The following is a 19,652-nucleotide window of genomic DNA, read 5'->3' on the forward strand; positions in this document are numbered from 1 at the left end:
AATTAGCCAGGAGTGGGGAACTTGGCTACACGTGCGATTTCCTTCCCCTTCTCTTCCTCTGACCTCCTCCCTTCTCACTTTTCCTTCCCGTTTGTAACGCCAATATTTCTTTATCGTGTCTGGTTTGTTGTTTTGCACGTGGTCTAAAATCATTATACGATTCTCCTTCTTTGCCTCGATGGACGATACTGGTTGCATTTAAACTGTTTTGATATTCCAGGATAACTACCATGAAAAACGATTTTCAGAGCAAGTCTCATTAATCGATTGCAGGTGTTCTTGCAGATTCGTATTTCCTTGAAGAATAATTTAGAAATACCGAGTTAAATAGTTTGAGGCTCGTCAAGTCTGATTTGCATGGATGTGAAATTAATAGTCGATTAAATGACTTTACAGTTGCTATTATACATATATAAAATGCAATGCATTAATCAATAATCGGATTGTTTTATATAATACTCGAATTTAATATTTAGAAATGAACTTTAAACTTTAAATTTTACGAAGTTGTTAGGAGAAATATAAAAAGTCCAAAATAGTTTATAAAGTACGACCAAGATACAAAAAAAAAATGAAGTTTTCATGCATAATACACTATGTACTAAATTACAGTATCGTTAAACTCTTTAAGATAAAACTATAAAATTGTGAGTTTTATGTATAATGTAGTATCGTACATTAGCGACCACGGTATTTGTCCATCTTGTTTCAATTATCTAACTATTATTACACAATTATGACAAATAATTAGAATGATTATTAGTGGAAATTACAACAATGGACCGTTTGACGTTAATAAAGAACGTATTAATACCTTCAAGTACTAAAAATGTCCCCTTTCGTCTTTGATTTTTAGAGTGCCAAGAATAGAAGACGGTGATTAGAAACTGCAATTGTATAAAATTAATTTTATATGATCTACAAATAGTGCAGAACACTGGAATATAAATTGTGATTTTGTTTTAGAATATTAGTATTTTATTATTCTTATCAATCAATGATTGTAGCCTGTTTGAATTGGTTAACAGTGAAAAATAAAATGATGGCGTTGAATCATGAACGACTCGGATACGTCTGACGCAGCTGAAAACTGAGTACATGTTGTATAATTAAAACTAAATTGACTCGACGAAGGGTTTCCGCACATCCTCTTCTCGAATGTCCCGCAGACATCGTCGCCAGTCACGTAAAACATAAGCGAAACGTTGAAATTTCTTGTTGCGCAACATTGATATTTTTAAATGATTTTTCTTCAAATAGAGGAACAAGAACAAAAGAGTAACTAATTATTTAAATTTCTACTTTATGTTTCATAACATACGAAATCTATCGTTTGCATTATTGACAATGTCAATTATGAAAGAAGAATAGTACAAGGATAATACAATGTTCAATGCCATTTCACAACAACTAAAACATATACAGCGTGTTAAAAGATATCCACAAATATATAACTATTGATTTCCAACATTATCATATTAATTGAATAATTACATGTTAACTATCGCTTATTGTTAGATAACTAGACTGCGGATCTTCATGCAAATTCTTATTTTCGTAAATTCTTCTAGAGAAAGCTGAAGAAGCAAAAAAATTTCTCACACTAACTATAAAATGTTTTGCAATAAACATAGAAGAATAATGCAACTAATTAATATTGATGTACACGTTTACTTGCATTTAAAAAACTTGCGTATACCCATAAATTCATAAAGATTCACAGTCTACTTATCATTATTTCTTATTCAATCAATTTTGTATTGAAATACATTCAGTCTTTTAATCAATTTGATTAATTCTAGAATTTATAATAACGAAATCGAAAGCCTGCAAGTAGCAACAATACTTATTGTAAATCTTTAACATCTTTCTGCATTTCAATGTAAAGAAACGTGTTGAAACATGTTGTAAATTTTTATTATGATACAATCTATTGGTTCTTACTTAACCTAATAATAGAAAGCATATGTGTGGTGAAATGAAAAATACAGTAATGATGAAGGAACCCTATAAATAATGGTTTTGCGGTTTTTGAAGGCAGCTGTCTCATACGGCGGAGTCAGGTGTGTAAATGATGATCATCACGCAAATAACAAGGAAACATGCCGACAGCTGATCACTGACTTACATTCAGAAAGGGAGACATGCGTCGCGTCGGGTCTACTATATGCCATGACCGGCGGTTTCTTTACGTCACCGAAATTAGTAAATCTTTCAGATGATATCGCTATGACGTTCGTAGTCAACACCACGTGTCTGCGGTTAAACTCTATTTCTCTGCTGGCTTTGACATAGATTTCGCATCTGATTTAGAAATCATCCGGTGACATTTATAACGATTTGTGGGATCGGCTGAAAACGATTAACGCAATATTTTAGAAGCGTACGAGTTTCTGCTTTTTTTGATATCTTGCTGTAACTTAAAGTCTATTTCGCACACGTAAGATTATTTCGTGTATTGATTTTGTACATGTTATCAAAATTATTTAAAACACTTTCCACTCAAATACAAAATATAACATTATTTTTATCAACCTCTTACAAAATTAATTTTATATAATTATAGGAAAAATGATTAAACTTAAATAAATATTTAAATAATTAAATCAGAGAAAAATTGAATCCTCTCGGTAAACTGACAACTTCAGCAATTATAGCAATATTAAGAAACTTTATTGTTAATGTTCTCTTAAATTTTCTGTACTTCCTAAATATTCAATAATACCTAAATGTGTTGGAAAAGTATAACAAATAATTGTCGAAAAAAAATTCTTAAAAATCACTGATAATTCAGCGTCCTATGTCAGATTCCTTCCTTAACGTAGCCGCGCAGAATATTTTCGCTAAGGAAGAACTTCCTTCGGACGATCTCAGGAATCTCTCGTTTGCAATTTTGGGATTCTCTGTATAACTAGAATTCTGCAGATCCGAAGTTTCTCCAATAACGGAGAGAATACTGCGTCTTTGGAAACTTTGTCGTCTGAAATCGAACGCTGTGTGCCAGCGGCAATGCGGTGGGAAGCGGCGAAAAAAGGACAAAATGCTACAAAGCATGTTCCGCCTCGCTTTCCCGCGGAATCTTTTAGAATATCGCATACTTACGAGGTGGGGGTGCACGTGCCGCGGCTTTTGTTATCGAGATTGTCGTAATATCGTAGCTCGACGCGCGTGCACGAGGACCGTGCATCTACGCAAGCGTGACCGTGTTGCGCGCAACCACGAGGGGGGATAACATGGCGGTGCTCGATCGCCGTTAGTTGATGTACGGACGCCAGTGGATTTGGATCTTCCTCCGAAACCGTAACAATGAGCAATCGTGGTGACTGAACCACCGCTGGCAACCGTATCATCATTATTCGTTATGCACAGCGGCATATGTATCTGGAACGCGCGTGTTTATTAAACAATTTATTTTCCAAAATTGCACGCTCGGTTCCGATTCACGTGCGTTCACACGCGTCCAGTGACATTTACTAAGTTCCGCCGCGATACCGATTTCAAACTATCGAGATCCGATTAACGACGAACTTTTGACTGTTCATTAAGAAATTGTACGTTTCTACGATAAACCGACTTTTTCATATCCGTTGAAGTGATTGACAGCGACAACACGAAAAACAACAACGCATCTGTGAGCATTTATTTTGAGAGATCTACGGTTATTAGTGCGGCGTCTTGAAACCTGTAAGCCGGTAAGTAATATTTCAACGCTATGTTCTAATGTTCCTTGCATTTGTGGTTAAATATGCGTGTTGTGTGTTGAATTGATAACTAAACATTGTTCATGTGAAATTTATGTCATCTTGAATTCGATCAGAAACTTCTTCTTCAAATACAATTTGAACAATGTTGTTGATATAATTGGTTGAGCCAGTTGTGTAAAATATTTAAAATATTTTGTGGCTTTTTATCAAATGATTGCAATTCATGAATTCGATTATAGTGCTTTAATAAGATTAGGATGGAACAAGAAACCACGTTGTACGATTTAATTCGCATTTATAATACGGGAACGAATGTGATTCTTTATAAACCGAATACATATAATCAAAGTATAAGAATTACGTGTGTGCGCTATTGCAAAATGAAATAAAAAATTTTGGAATACAAGAAATGCATGCATAGCAAATTCGTTTCGATTTGATCGCATGCGTTGCATTTACGCCAGTTTCTTCTTGTAGACAATGTTTCTTTATATTGTCAGTGCATATACTAAATCATCCGTTGCAGTATTCGTACTCTGTTAAGTGCGGTCAATTCTTGACACATTACTACGACAATTATCATAAACGATTTAATACAACATTTTTATGCAAAATCAAAAATAGTGATATAAAGAATGACTATTCATTCAGATACATTTAAATTTTCCTTAATAATTGATTGATAATTAGAATTTGAATGTGGCCAGATGCATATAGAGTAGCAAATAATTCTTAATAAATATTAATTTCATATATTCTTATTTAATTAATCTTATAACTAGATACTAGAAAGCACATATTTCCCTATACAGCGCCATAAATATCATTTGATTCATTTAAGCTGTATGCATTTGTTTATTAATTAAAAAATACTTGATACATTTATTTATTAAATAAGACTCAGTTGAGAATTGAAAAATTTTTATTTTTTTTTCCATAATTTTTATCTTTAAATTCATTCGAAAAATTCATATTTGATCTATATTATAAATTCCTTTTATTCCAAATATTTTAATAACAATGTATTCAAATGTTTTCATTATACCTTAGTACATTAAAAATTATACGAATTTTTACTCAAAGTTCATAATTAATTTATTAGATCGTTAAAGGATGAAAACCTAAAATTAATCTTCAAATTAACAATTAATCCACTTACACATCACTTAAAGACATTAAGATTAATAACAACGAAATATTCCTAAAATAGTTACCTAATAAGCCATGCTATAAACAATTAGCCATGGTTCACGGTGTCATCAGCGCTTCGTTGAGACTGCAGTTTGTTATAGGAACATTAAAGAGAACGTTAACCATCGATCTTCATCGAACTATCTTCTGTCCATGTCGGATTAATAAACTTCGGTAATTGCGCAATTGGTCAGTAAACTATATCCGCGAACTCCGTTCCAAACTTAACACACGTTATACATACATCGATCTGATCGAACGGTCGAACGTCCGGAAAGGTGAAGCCCACGCTTGATTTCACCTAAGTACTTATTTTAGTCTTGACTTGTAAAATGTGTGCCAATATACGTGATCGCACGTGGACGACATTTACACGTGGAAGACAACGAGGGCTGGAATAGGTACTCGCGGGAAGGTCAACGAGATTTTCAATCCGCGGCATGTGCCGATCTCTTTCTACGTAGTGGTACGAGGCAATCGTAGCGCACCGTGGCTCGGATTGGAAAAAAAGTATTAACAGTAATCGCTATCTGTAATGCAGTATATGGTACTCTAGTTTCGTTTTGTTATAACATTCGACGGTAGACCTTTTTAATTAAAATATAAATAATTACGCTTGGGATCATTGAGAATTTTATTTATCAATTTTCTTCAACAAAATTCATTAACATATTTTTTTAGGCACTCACTCTTGACGTAGTGTATTTATGTGAGCTGTTCACATCAACTTCTTTTTTAGTTTCTTTAAATTTCGTTGTCAGAGTAATTAAAGTCTGAACATTTTACGTCTAAAATATCGATTAATTCTTTTAGTCATGCGAAAATTGTGATAACAATAAAAACTACTTTGAAAACTACTTTATTTACGGGACGCTTCTTAATAGAATTTTTAATTGCTAAACTAAATGTGAAGAAAATTACTAGACTATTTAGTTATTTCAAAGTCGAACTAATATTTTTGTGGTTTAGATTTATATATTTTCAAGTGTTGCAAGTTTTAGCGATTTTGTCGCTGTTCTATTATACAGACTGAATATCAAAGTTGGATTTTCTTTCAGCTGGTCGCAATCGTTAAATATGTTGCAGGTACATAAAATTTTCGAAATTAGATTCTTTGTTACAAAAGATGGACCGATTAAATTCGTTGTGCTAAAATGTTAATATTCTACTGTACCTATATTATGCATACAATGATTTCATTTGTCTTGGGATGATACGTAAATTTGAATAAACATAAACTCTGTCGTCCCATTATTCACTCACACTGCTAAGCATACGTGTTAATAATAGCAGTAAGCATAAGGTAGCTATGGTAATTTAAAAATATGACCTGAACGTTTTACCATGTAGATCCAAATGAATAAAATGATTGACATTTACACTGCAATCATTAACGTCCATTATTTTTTAATGTTTGCACGAACGAACAAAATTACAGGTTGACACATAAAACAAAGCTCACGTTAGTTTGCAATTTCTAATTACAATTTATGTGTAGGACGTTTTGCAGATACTGTATGCAAACATTTTAATTTAGTCAGTCGATGGATAAGTATATCTTGTATCTTTTTCTATGATGGTATTTAAATCATACAACCGTAACATCAGTATTCGCACTTATCGCTGATCTAATGACTCATCATGCAACGTTGAATCATTCATTCCTGAGATATAGTCGTGTACTATATACACTATGCACACGTGTAACTCTTGCATCAGAAGGTAAATCGGATGTGCTTTAACCAGTTTGAGCGAAGCGACTGTAGCCGATGTTAATCAACTTTATTGCCATATTCAAGGAACTGCATCTTTACATATGGGACAGTTACCCTGGAAACACAATTCTCATAAGGAAGTTCGATCGTGCTATTTCTGCTTAACAATCTGTCACATTTTTGTAATTCTTGTTGTTTTGCCTGTTGAAATGAAGTAGTCGAAGCTATATCGTAAACGTTCAATTTGTGTATTCGAAGCATCATATTGGAAAACTATCAGATTAAATAGTATAACATTCGTTAATGTTCTTTTTATTAAAGAATATCGAACTGAAAGATAGCAAGAAACAGAAACTCTCCAGTACATTTTAATTTCTGGGAAATCAATAACACATTGGATAACGAAGACAGTTATGAGACACATTAAAACATGAAATGACATAATCTTTCTTGAGATTTTTAATAACATAAAATCTCATAAATGGGTCAGTCTACGAATCAATGAAATCGTATATAAATTGCTTCAATTTGTCTGAGTTTTCAATTCATAGATGTCAAGAAATCTTGACAATTCCCAGTAGTGTTGTTCGTTCTTTCGTCGTGACCCTTTTATTTTTCCATGATGTTGCGACCGATACGCAACCGTGCAGATACACGTGACAACACGCCGTGTGATCGCAATTGTGACCAACGTGAGTCGAACGTAACCGCCCTGCCAGATATCACACGCAAAACCCGACACGTTTCTCTCGCTTTAATTTCGTTAAGTGCTTTAAACATGTAACCACCCGGTGCCTTCGTATCAGGCTATCACGTGTACCTACTTGCTGTCAGAAATTCGATCACGTTTCATTTTCGGGCCCGGTCACCGTGATTAAACTCATTCCCGTTGTTCGTGAGAAAAAATCAAATTCTCCATATCGATTTCGGCCACGGTATAAGTCGCGTTTTGATAAATGACGAAACCTCCATTTTTCGAACTAACGCATACGACGTATTAAGACTATTTTTATCAATGGGGTCAAAAGGCAGCTTTTGAAATTTTAATACAACACTATTTTTACTGAAGGAGTCAAAAGGCAGCTTTTGAAATTTTAATATAACACTATTTTTACTGAAGGAGTCAAAAGACAGCTTTTGAAACACTAATTTTAACACTGCTTTTATGAAAACGGTTAAAAGATACTTTTTAAAATTTCAATTCAACGCTATTTTTACTAAGGAGGTTACAAAACAGCTTTTGAAACTTTAACCCTTCAATACATAGTCCGTGGTGTTTATGTAAAATTTAATCCATTATGATTTTGATATGATTTATAATATTAATGTAATGCAAATACAAGTCATTTGATCTGAACGACAATACAAATATAATAAGAAGTCGTACAAATAATTTGTAAATTAAATATTTTTCTATCATATTTGCATCTCAGTCGATAATGAAAGGTTTTCCAGAAGGCGTCGAGAAACAACTTTTTAAATATAAATTTAAAATTTATTTAATTACTTTTTCAACTTTTCCTATAGTGATCATAAAATTAGTTTACTAACTTACTCGATTGAAATAAGTTTATGTTTATAACAATTTGGTAAAGTTAACTATTGAAGAATTTTCATACTTTTTTTTCTGTATTACTCGAAATTATTTAATATTACGACTCGGTCAGCTTATTTTACTTAGCATTAACGTTTTTATTAATGTCATTCTACAGATCCCGAATATTTCGTTTGATCTACTATTTTTTCATTGTATATTGCTATTCTTTTACTTATTTTATAAATTAGTAGTAATGAATTAATACCAAATAAATCTTGTGGGCGTAAAAATTATATTGATAAAAACAAAATTCTAATAATAAGATATTTTTCTGGTGAAATTTGCCAATGAATAATTATTGAAAGAATATTAAAGTAAAAGATCAAGATTATATCAAAATTATTTCGAAACTTTTGAATACCGTTCTAAAAAATAAATGCACCTCCTGTCGGTATTTGTTTATTTTTGGACCACACGGGATGTTAAAGACGAATGTTCTAGAAACAAGTGATCGTAAAAGTAACATTCCGAGAGAGCTCGTAAGTTCCGTTTTATGGATCGTATTATGACACATAAATATAAGTTCTACGAAGTTAACATCAACTTTATGGCGAACCAGGAGGGTCAAAGTTGTATACAATCTCATCGGGAATCTTAACACATTTTTAAGTTGCAGTACGCGAGGTAAAGGAACACTTCGCGCCGTGTTTTCTCGTTAAACACGACATTCATCAAATTAATTATTACTTATGTAAAAGATTATATAATTTTATAGAAACTAAATTTTAGCGGTACGTAAACTGTATTCTGATCTGAACATTAATGGTGGTCAGAATTAATAATAGTGAGTGATCTGAGAACCTTTTAAAAAAGATTCTTTAAAGTTAATAATCTCTCTGTAAATGTACTGAAAACTAATATATAAAAAATTTGAACTTTTTGAACACTTACTTAGCAATGCATTTAGGCGCGTTGAAGATCCTTTAACGTTCCACTTACGTAAATTTTTAATTTCACAATTTCTCGGGTGTTGTATTAATACGATTGCTGCAAAGTATGAAGTAAAAGATAATAAAAGTAGAAACTTCCACATGCTCGAGCACGTGTTTTGTTTGCGTCATCGAAAAATGAAATTCTTATCTGTAGTCTGGCACACATGCGAAGTGCAACGCTATCGCTTTCATTGATATTGTTGCATAAGAATTCATCAGATCATCAGATTATTCGAAATTTATACTTTTTGCACAAACAACCTATTCGCGAAAGAATAATGGCCAGTCAAATAAAAATGTATAGATATAGCTTTAATGTATGTAATTAGCTTTAATGTATGCATTCTATAATTTCGAAAACTAATAAAATGCAGAAGAAATCAAGCGATACAGGAAAATTACATGTAATTGTATGTAATGGCTGTCTTGATACCAATCTTTTTAAAAGAGAGTAATTTAAATCCGAAAGTTTTACCGTGGGTCTCATGGTATCGCATTCGCTAAAAGTTTAAAGTTTCCTTCAGTATCGATATAAACACATATTCATTTCAGTAATTACTTAATTCGAGAGGGACTGCATAGACTCTTATGGAAAACGATAATGTCTTTCGAAAGGCCGGGCCGACTTTACATGTATATGTAAATGTATAAACTTTCATGATGCAGTCGTTTAAGGAAAGTATTTTTAAGCAGTGGCCGTAATGACGAATTAATATACCTACATTTTGCAATTGATACGGAACATTTTTATTTTGTTTGAAAATCCACAGTATAATGATCATTTATTGTATCTTTCTCCTTATCTTCCAATCTGCTAAATAATAATTCTGAACAATACCATAATTTAATTAATTTAAAGTTATAAACGATAATGCAAACAATTTCGTTGCCGTTTGGAAAACGTTATTGCGTTTCAATAATGTCCGAATATTTTTTACTAAAAAAAGTCTGCGACACGAGTTAGACGCAATCTAAAAATCGACCATTTCAGAAATCGAATCGTTATCACAGTGAAGAATTTCTATCCATTGAACGAGCAAATTAAATCCGATGAATTTTGTGATTTCGCATGCTCAAAGGTCGCTTTTAAGCGCTCGCGACGATCAAAGTGCGTATTATGCACCAGCGAGCCTTTCTTTTTTCCGCGCTTGTTCCCCCATCAAGAATCAAAAGTAAGGTCCAAAAAGGATGGAGGAAACTGCGTGCAAAAATAGTTACGACGATAGGACCCGGAGTAAGCGAACGGATGGAGAAAGGGGAGAGAGACGAGAGGAGAATAAGATCGTTGATTGCAGACTGCAAGGTTCTGCTTGGGCTCGAAGGTAGTAATGGGACTAAGCTAATCGAGACGACCCTGAAAGAACATCATATACGCAGTGTTTAGGATAACCATATTTCTTAGATCTCATTTAACTTTTTTAATTTTCCTCTTTGCGGAAAATGCTGACAAAATTGTCCTCAGAGAACTTGATTGTCTATCAAATGTTTAAATAATGGGAAAATGGAGAGTGCTCTTAATATTTTGTCATATACATAATCAAATTAAATGTTTGCAATTTCCGAAATAAAATATACAGTTCTGATGTGAACACTTGTTCTAGTATAGATAATCTATTTATTGGAAAAGAGAACATGGAATTTAAAGTCAAAATAATACTAATATAAAATCTTTAATGGCTACTTAACAATTCCATTTTAATTAATACTAGAACTACCGACTACTTAACCATAAGTAGTCGGTAATTATAAAACCATAAATATGATTCATGTATATTGTTTAACGCTAGAACTTCCGAGCCTTAAACGCTACCAATGCATATACTTTCGTAACAATAACAAGATTGGATTTAGTCAAACCTTTTATGACTTTTATCATAACATATGTGACAATAAAGAAGATGATCAAAAGTTTCCCATTGGAGAATTTTTATAATTTCAATAACTGTAAAAGAAAAAAAAAACAGAAACTAGTAATTTTGGTATTATCTGAACGTTTATGTTATCCAGAATAATTCGGATAATCGAAGCTCTACTGTATTTTGGTTTTCGAAGATATTGCATTTAGAAATTAATGTAACACTACTGTAATTTTTCTATTGTGTTATTGCTCTTTATTGTTTCTTCTTGCTCGAATATTGTAGTCGCTCGATAAGTCAGAAACTCGAATCTTTGAAGGTGAATTTCACACTATAAATTTCATTTATAGTTATACCTCAGCTAAATCGATAGAGAAATGAGTAAGACCGCACGAATCCTTAGAAGAAACGGTGAACGTTAGACATTTAACGTCTAGACGTTACCTTTCGTAACACTTACAAACACGTATAAAAGTGAGGTCACTTAGGGACCCGGATACGTGTATTTTCTATGGTATTCAATAATTGTTACATTTTTTTTAGAATTCAGTTGAAATTATTTTTGGAACAGAATAAAAGGGCTCTGAGAAGGTTTCAAACGTCGATCATTCAGGCTAACTAACAATAAGATTTAATCAGTGTCACGCAAATTTAAGAAATGTGTTAATATTTCATTCTACAGTTTTGATTTGAACGTACAATATCAACATAATATTGTTGAAATTGAATCGAACGGATTTCTTTTTTAAATTAAAATGAACTTTTTAAAAATATTTGAAGGTCTATTGGATACTGTCCAAACAAAATCGTAAAATTTAGAAATTAGTTTAAATAAGAAAATATTTAAAAATGACTCAAATTTTCATCTTATATTTCACCTTTTTTTATAACTGTATTAAGAAACTCACGTTTGCGATATTAAAGTCATTGCTTCGCCGCTATTTTGAATATAAGCAATAATATATAATTTTTATGAAATGTTCTAGACTAAAGAAGTAGTTATAATGGAGAATTTATACTTTTAATTTTGATACTACAGTTTACAAAAAGTTAGATAAAAGAAAAATTTGCTGTGTCAACGTCTAAATTTTGTTGCAATTCAAAGATCACATGACATAAAAGCGTAAAGATCCTGAGTCTGATTATAACTGATGGGACAGAGAAACTTACCCCATTAGCCTTTCCAGGGTTGAAACTCGATAACATACACTTGGATTCCAAGGCACGAGTATATTAGGTCAATAATTCTATAAACTTTACATCTTACATATTCTTCTGTTTCAAATAGTTTAGCTTTTAATTATAATAATGAAACAATGACATCAAACCCAAATTATTTTTTATTTCAACAGTCAATAGTTCAGTTCACTATCCTACATTTCTGTTCTCCTAATTTTAAAAAGTGTCATTTAACGTTCGAGTAGCAGATTTTGTTAACAAAAATATAATTGAGTATACTTACGATCATTTATATTTTTATTTAACAATTTTATTCAAGATATGTTTTAAGGTATTCCTAAACACCTTATTCTTCTACTAAATTATAAAACACTTCACAATTTAAATTAATTGCCTAAAACTAAATAGCTAAATGATAATATTTAAATTCTGCGTGCAAATGGATACGAGACCGGTTGTGAGAGTGTGTTAATATCTACAGTCTCTGGCTCTAGTTCTGAAATATGTAGTCAAACTGAAAACTTAAAAATCAATCTATGCAAGTTTCATTCTTCTCCTTATCTGCAGATAAGTGCTTTTTATACTCTTGAAGAGCCATATCCTAAAAGCAACCATACCTTCGTTATTTCATCTTTCACGCTTAGGGACTTTCATTGATTCGCTTGCGAGTAACAGATACTACATCTGTTTGCTCAGTAAGTACACCGAGTCGATCAAAAAGAGAACTTTCATGTTTTCATCTGAAAATTGTTGAAATTATGACAATTATGTCGTAGTGAAAAATTGAATAAAAACCTGATTAAATAAATAAATATTTAAATATCTTTTATAACAAAAATGGCAAAATTTCTAAATAAAAGTCTAAATATCTGTTAAATGAAAATGACAAAATATTTAAATAAACATATATATCTATTATAATAAAAATGACACAATATCTTAACGAATCGTGTCATTCATCTGAAGTAACCAACGTTATGCACGTTCAGAGTACCATAAGTTTGACATTAAAAAATTCGTCTTTGAAGCGGTCGGTCGCAGGATGACCGTAACTCTCGAAAAAAACAATTTGCTCGAGCACACGCGCGAGGAGGTGTTGAGTAGCCATCGCTACTCGATGGAAACGTTGCCAGACGGCAGAGTCTGTACCTTCGTCGGCGGCGGGCTCGGGTGAGACGAGGGGAGACAAGGGAGCTTTGGGTGGAGGAGAAGGAGAGGAACAAGGGGACATCGTACGCATCCCCCACCGGTACATCACCGAAAAGCACTGCGTGAGGACGCACAGCACAGTCTGAGAGGTCGTCGAACCCGGCAGCGGTGGCCACGTGTATCCACGGGGAATATCCCATCCTTTTACCGCGAAGGGCGTGTGTAGCGTCGGTACCGTCAGTAGCGTGAGATGCGATCGGGCCGGCATGGTGGGGAACAATAGACGCGCATTGGCGAGCCACCAAGGCGAACAGAGGCGGAGGAGGAACGGCTACACGTGGCCGCTCCGTTTCCGATCTCCTACATAAATCACTGAATGCAATGACCTGCAATTCGCCACTCTTTACATTCCGATCAATTCTTCCTCTTTTTACCCTTTTTCAATTTTGCTTTAACTCGAACAATGTTCACATTTTCGTTTGACTTTGTTGCTAAAGTCGATCGCTAGGAGCTTGAATTTTCTCTAATGTTTCAGGTAAAAGTTGAAAATCATGACTGCAAAATCGTTAAAGTTACAATGATTTAAAGGTCTTAACGTTACTATCAGTAGACAAGTAATTGTACGTTACCTTCACTAATTGTCATGAAACGACAACGTTCCTATCGTTGTATCCTCTAGTCATTCTTTTTACATTACCTGGAAATGTGATTTGAAAATTGTCAATATTCTATTTAAAACTCCTATGACGCACATGCAAATGTATTGAGTCATACTATCAGTAATTTCATGTTTCTTCCCTTTTCCGCTGAAGAAGTTAATGTATTTCCGTTTATTTGCAATCATTCGAATAACGGTTGAAGGTGGTTATAGTATAAAAAAAAGTGGAAATACCTGTTAACACGTTTACTGCCAGCGATAATAGCATGCATAGATATATTTATTAGAATGGAAGACAGTCGAGTAAAATATATTTGTTTCTAGATGAATTTCTAATTATTTTGTCATTATATCATTCTTGAATTGAATATTTTGAAACCTGGATAAAAACTATTTACGAAAGACAAAACAGAATTGCTTAAAAGGCGATTAACTTTCAAGCTCATATTAACGATACTGCTGCGAATGAACTTCTCATGCGTTTCGCATGAGTGACAAATGTTTGGTAAAGCACAGGAAAGCTCGAATGACTGTTTACGATTGAGAAACAGTTTCGACTGAAATAGTATCTGGATGGATTCCTAAATTGCACGTGGCATTGTAGGTACAATAGAAGTCCGTGGTCGAAAATAGCGTGATCGAAGTCTTTAACACTATATTTACCGATCTCTTGTATGTCTGTTTCTATCAAATTAATTGTATGATCGTCATTAGAAAAAATAGAAATCTATTGCAGAAAAGTGATTGAAATTCGAAAGTAATTTTCATCTTCCTATGGTGTACATGAAAATGTTGTATCAAAAAACTTGCTTAGTTTTGGAAATCAATATGAAAACACAAAAGAAAGTACAAATTTATTTGCGAAATTTAGTTTTGACTCCAATAATTAAAAACGTCGCATCAATATTAATACATGACCCATGTCTTTCATTTTCTACTATTAATGCTGATAAAACGTGTAAATATTAATAACAATTACCGTATGGATAATGCCAGAAAATATTGTCAAGTTAAATCGTATAGGTATGTCATGTTCTCGGTAACGATTGGAATCCTTAATTTTATATGAAATAATTCTTAATCTAAATACAGTCGCGGCACTATATAGAAACATCTTTCAAAAAAGAACAAATATTCGAAAATTGATCCAAAGTAGTTGAATTCTTTTGAGACATTAGAAGAACTAGTTTATATGAAAATATTCAAGAACTACATCTTTTTAACTTTTCTAAGTAATTGGTTGGCGCAAAATCAAGCGACAACAATCGAAAAATAACAAAATTTCTAAATTTCTTAAGATTTTCAGTCGGAAGTCTCAACAAACTTTGATCTTTGTTATCTTTGATTGCATTAATTGCAAGATACGGAAGCTTTGTACACATTTTCTTTTATACATTTTCTAACAAACTAGCCATTCTATCATTTCACAAAAGTTCAGACGTTTAATCCACTTATTGTAAAGTTAATTTGTTTTACAAAATTTCGACATATATTTTTTCTATAGCTGTATATGTTGTAATTAAAATGACGAAAAGTTAGTCCAGGCTTGTCGCTTTTATATTGAAATACTTTAAATGCTCGGTAGGATCGGTTATAATTGCGGAAACCATTTACGCTGGAACACAATTTCATTCTATCAATGACGCAACTGTTAGTCATATTTCCAGCAATAGTCCTATACAGTTTTCCAATAGACGCGTTAAGCTTGTCTAACGATAATTCTCAAGTGAGCACGTGTATGCGGCCATTTGCGGCGTATTTCCTAAATCCTCTTTTTATCTTGATCCGTAGTAAGTACATACTATGAGGCATGAGGTCCGCGAAATGCTGGCGGCTCTAGCTAAACCGTTTTATCGTTCAATACTGACACGGTAAAAAATATTAGATCCATAGAACACTTTTCCACGTGCATACTCTAATTTTCAAAGAATTGTTACCATTAGACTGCAGTTCCTTATGCATTTACGATAAAAATGACTAACAAACGCTAAATACTAGCTATGTGATTAAAACGTGACGTCAATTTAACTAACAATAGCTAACATTAGCGATAACTTACAATACCGTATTTATTAAAGTATATAATTATTTTTAATGGTCCTTAATAATGTGTTGTGAAGAAAATTATTCAAACGTACGCATGCAGGTCATCTTTTTCCTATCAGTTTTGTTACGGTGGGTGTTTATTGTCTGGACTTACAGCCCTGAAAGTTACCATTACAAAACTCAAATCTTTGTACAAATTGGTTTCGTAAAAGATAACTAATCATCGGTTATCAGTGGCTTTTGCGCATCGTTTGAACTTGCGAGCTTTCTTTTCTGACGCGGTGAGATCAAAGGCTGCGATGTAGGCTCGTTGCTAAACGTTATTGATAAATGAACCAAGTTTACGCACGTGGCTCACTTTTTTTGCGATCTGAACCACGTACACACGCTCTATTTATGACTTATAGATGTTAAAAATCGAAGTGACACGTGCGAGTAGAATTTATAGAACATTAGAATAATCTTACGTAATAATATCACGTATATAATTGTTCTAAATTTAAGTAATCTTTATTTACATAATTTTTAATTTTATTAATGAGACATTAAACAGATTTGTGTACGTATTAGGATTATTAAACTAGATTATACGGCATGCTTATACTGTATATTTAAAAAATTTATATAATAATATATTTTTAGAGTTTGTTTATATTTTAAAAGTATCCGCTATCTTTTAATATCATTCTTGATGTTAATTTCGTAGAAATTACTTCCATATAGCTACAATTTGTTGATTTAAGTGTTTTTAGAGGAATACATCTATAATTAATAATATTTCCTGTAAAAATATTTTAGTAAATGAATATTATGAGTTTTTATTTTACATGTATTTTTTAAATCGTTTAAATTTTCCTCTGAAGTAGTTATTACTGAAAATAGATCTTGGTTTACAGTTTTCTTACGTAATAGTCTGTTTGCGTACTTGACGGGCTGTCGTCCACCCACGCTGGTAATTGATATCCACTTTGTCTCTCGTTCCTTGACAATTAAGAAGAAATTACTAAGATCCCCGCTCGATTATGTATGTAATCAACATTCTCACAAACTATATATTTCTTTAATTTTTCGTACAAAATGCCTGGTTTATAGAAGCGCGTTTCACGTAAAATTATTATTAACTTCGTTCTTGATAAGAGGTCACGTGTCACTTCCGTGAGTAATAATCAGTACAACGTTGTTGTTAAGATTTTGTAAGAAGTAGACGTCCATCGATTTATAATATTCCTCTTGTGCGGTCCCACATTGTTTCTGTTGTATTAAATTCGCTCTATAAAAACTCTCCTGCAAAAATATAAAAGTTATTAAAGCTAGTAGCGAACGAGTATACTGGAATCATTCGTAATATTTCTATTTCATTTTGCTGTAAAACTTCAATTTTCTATGTTTTTATGATTTCCTACACTAGTTAAGAATAAAAAATTTTAATTATATTATACTTTAATTAACAATTAGTAAACTTTTCAATATTTTTAGTTATATACTTTTTATTTTGAGTCTCTCATAACTCTGGTACGCCAGTAATTTTCGTAAATATAATTACACCAATTCAGGGTTAAATAATTCAAGTTAAATTCATTAAAGGACATTCAGAAGAACCTATTGCGAGTCGCGTGATTTAAATTCTGTGAACAGATTACGTATCGCTGTAACACGATCATTTCGTGGATGATAAATGTCGAATGTACCTCGTGCAAGATTTTCAACAGCTTGTGGTACGGTAATAAATAATCGATAATGCTGTCACGTGGCCAATTCTGTCATTCTTATGAGCTTGTGATATCGACAGCCTCTGCAGACTTGAGCGGAATAATAAGATTCTTTTTCTCAAAACGTCCGACACGTGGCACGGCGCACCGTTTGCGTACGACTTGATATCATTTTTATAAACCTGGAGCAACTTCAATAATCACACGACGTAATTTATGCATCTGTTACAATAATACATGAGTTGCTACAGTAATACCTTCGGAACTTATAATACTTTCAAGATGGTTTTAACACTGTATTATTTACAATATAGCTTGTAAAATTATTCTTCCATGATGGCGAAAGTTCTATTGTGTACTGTATGAATAACAGTAATAATGTTCATATCTTTTCTAACTTGTGTGAGAAAGTAGTTTTACTAGTTATGTACTATTTAAATGATTGACCAATGATTTTAAATTATATTTTCACAAAACTATATAATTTTTTATATTATCATCGTAACACTCAAACTACTTTTATGCGTGGTAATTCCGTGACCACACCGTTATAATTTTTAATTGCTTCATGCAAAGCATGCAAAAATACATGCATTTCCTATTTAAAAAATTCAAATTAAGCAACGGTATTCTCAATAATCTAAATATAATCTTCTATCTTATTAATTGCAAGTATTTTCATAATTCGAATTCTTTTCAAAAGAATCGGTACGCAAAACGGCTGTGATTAAAGTTATCGTATGTTGTTGTACGGCTATTGTTATCAGCATGAAATGCGTGCAATCATTTTCTCATGCAAGCATAATCGTGACAATGTTATTTTTAACCGAAAGTTTTCACGGTGGCACGTGTTGACGTCGCGGTTTGCCAATAACAGGGCGAAAGATCGTGATCGTTCGCACGTAAGTTGCATTCCACGTGTAACAATCGGAAAAGGCCGTAAATAGCCGGTAACGATAAATATAATCGTTTGTTCCATTGAACTGTAAGCGCCGCACGTGTGTACGTGTATCGGTGAAATTTTTCTACTTTGGAATAGCTCGTTCGAAAACCAATGCACGGTGAACTGGAAATTAGCTTCACGTGGCCAAAATTGAATTTACAATTTTTTTTATAGTTTTATGTTTTGAATAAAATTTTGTATACATTAATCGATGACCATTTCACGTATAAATTTTATATAATTAAATAATAAAATAAATTGGAAAAGTGTATAATTTTGGACTGAAAATATCTAAACAAAAATTGAACGAAATACGAAGGCTAGAAATTTGAATTTTGGTCACAAGTTATCGTCGCTCAGGCCAGAGAGTGCGATGCAACGTGGATAAACCAAATGTATACGGCACGTGCGCCCTTACTCAAGGCCACCCAATTCCCTCTCCGTTCTCCCCAGTGCAACCCCTCTGCAATTCCACGGAGCTCCCCGTTTAGTCTTCGCCGCCGCTCTTTGGGAAGTTATTCCTGACGGATGTCTGTATTGTTCGGCCGGCCGCTTTGATCGGTTGCGAATATACCGACACACATCTGACACCTACGATATATCACGGCGTCTCCCCTCGTGAATTATCGTGACGTATTCGTCGCGAGTCAGAATTACCGTTACGTTACCATTGTTCGGGACACGGACACCTCGGCTCGCACTAAACGCGAAAAATTACACGGTTGAATAATAATCGTAGATTTAATCGTCAGAAGAAAACAGATTTTAAAGTATTATATCCCTTTATTAATCAATCTTTTTGACATTCCCATGAAAAATTAATCGTTTTTGTGTTTTTTTTTTATAAAATGTATGCTAGATTTTTTGAAAATTCTCCCCTGCTAATGTACATTTTACAGTGAGATTTATTACTGAAAATTTCGCTTTGAATATTTAGGTAAATAAATATGACTAATCTTGTATAAAGCTTGCA

The 19,652-nt window shown here is 32.9% G+C and overlaps 1 protein-coding gene across 1 annotated transcript in view; it reads left to right on the forward strand.

Moving 5' to 3' along the window:
* Positions 1-3,271: 3,271 nt before the first annotated feature.
* The window catches only part of LOC144478858 (uncharacterized), a 29,728-nt gene continuing 13,347 nt past the window's right edge, over positions 3,272-19,652 (forward strand). Inside the window, exon 1 of the mRNA XM_078197181.1 lies at positions 3,272-3,692. The gene's annotated coding sequence lies outside the window, so the exon portion shown is untranslated. The remainder of the gene's footprint in view (positions 3,693-19,652) is intronic.

This window comes from Augochlora pura, chromosome 3 (genome assembly GCF_028453695.1).
Source record: "Augochlora pura isolate Apur16 chromosome 3, APUR_v2.2.1, whole genome shotgun sequence".
NCBI classification, from domain to species: Eukaryota; Metazoa; Arthropoda; class Insecta; order Hymenoptera; family Halictidae; genus Augochlora; species Augochlora pura.